Below are 1,987 nucleotides of genomic sequence, written 5' to 3' on the forward strand. Positions count from 1 at the left end.
AAATCCAAATCCGGGTTTTAGCTAAATTAGAATGTTCCCAGAAGAGAGAATGATTAGACAATTCAAGTCGGCTTATGCTGGCCTTCTAAAACCTGGCTCACAGTCTGAGGGGACTAGAATTCCATTCTCGATTCAAGACAAGTAAACATTTCTCCGTGTATTCATGAGACTCACTGCACAACTTGGCTGGATGTTGCCATTTTCTTTAGCATATGTCGACAAAAACAAGAGTGTTGTTCTCCCATATTCTAGTCTGAAGGAGTGTGGAATAAGGGCAAACACCTGTTCTTTCTTTTCTTGGCCAACATTTGTCTCAACTTTTGGACTTCCATTTTGATGAATTTTATTTCCTTATCTACTAATAGGATCATTTGAAATATAACTTATTCATAGTTAACAAAATATATATATATATTGATCAAAATTAATTGTAATGTGCATCATGACTGGCCAAGACAATCAGAGTTATTTGGGACTTGTGTGTACTGAGATGCATTATTTTCATAAATACATAATCCTTCTTTACAGCGGGATGGAGAAGAACAGTGCAAAAACATGACTTTAAAGCTCACAGCTTTCCTGTACCAATTAAGTATATTGGATAGTAGTTTAACATGTCCGTCTCAGGTAGGGAATAACTCAGATCTTATCTGTCTACTGGGTTAATGTGGACATTTTCATATTATCATTATGAAGCATGACAGGTTGTTTGAGTAATTATATATTAAGGCATTTAAAAAATTCTGTGCTTCAGTACCAGAGTCAGGAAACCTTATTTAACAGCTCTACCTTTGGGCAGCTGTGTGACCCAAGAAAAATAGTTAACCTTTTAAACTCTATTTTTACTCATCTGGATAGAGAGGGTTGACTTTCTTTACCCAAAGTTACCAAGCATTTTAAAGGAAAACAGAGAACACAGTGCCTAGAAATATAGATAATTAATGGAAGTGGAATCTGGGCTATTTAATATAAGTTTTACCTGTTAATAGTAAAACCAGTGGCAGTACTGAAAACAGTCCACAGATTTTTTATTCTTATCTAGTGAAGAAAGCTGGTCTAAATACTGTATGTGTATTAGCTTCATGACTCCTATAACAGCCCTTGAAGTAGTTACTCTTATCTACACTAATAAAAGAGAAACATGGTAATGCACTGTATGTGTATCAGCTTCATGACTCCTATAACAGCCCTTGAAGTAGTTAGTTACTCTTATCTAATCTAATAAAAGAGAAACATGCAAATTGACCACACCTCCGCTACACCCCAAGCCACGCCCACCAGCCAAACAGAGCGACTATATGCAAATTAACCCAAGCAAGATGGCGGCCAGCAGCCACAGAGCTGGAGCAAGCAGGAGGCTTGGTTGCCCTGGCGATGGAGCAAGCCAAGCTTTCCGCCTGCCCTGGCCAGCTGTAGCCTCTGCTCAAGGCAACAAAGTTTTAATTATTGAAGATAAATAAATCCCAGATATCTGCTTCCAGCCAGCCTCCACTGGGAGCTTGGGTGGCTGGGGGCTGTGGACAGCCTGCAAACAGCCATCAGTCCCTCACCCAGACTGGCCAGGCACCCAGGCAGGACCACCCCCACTGAAGGGGGTGTGGCCAGCCTGAAAACAGCCATCAGCCCCTCATCTAGGATGGCCACACTCTCACAGGGTGAGGGTCCCTGCTGGGGTCTTTCCCAGCCTATAAACAGCCATTGGCCCTTTACCCAGACTGGCCAGGCACCCAGGCAGGACCACCCACACTGAAGGGGGTGTGGCCAGCCTGAAAACAGCCATCAGCCCCTCACCCAGGCTGGCCAGGGACCCCAGCGGGGACTCCCACCCTGAAGGGGCTGTGGCCAGCCTGCAAACAGACATCAGCTCCTCACCCAGGCTGGCCACACCTTCATGGGGTGAGGGTCCTCACTGGGGGCCTTGGCCAGCCTGGAAACAGCCATCAGCCCCTCACCCAGAATGGCCAGGCACCCCAGCAGGACCCCCCCA

This window comes from Myotis brandtii, unplaced genomic scaffold (assembly GCF_000412655.1).
Source record: "Myotis brandtii unplaced genomic scaffold, ASM41265v1 scaffold99, whole genome shotgun sequence".
Taxonomy (NCBI): domain Eukaryota; kingdom Metazoa; phylum Chordata; class Mammalia; order Chiroptera; family Vespertilionidae; genus Myotis; species Myotis brandtii.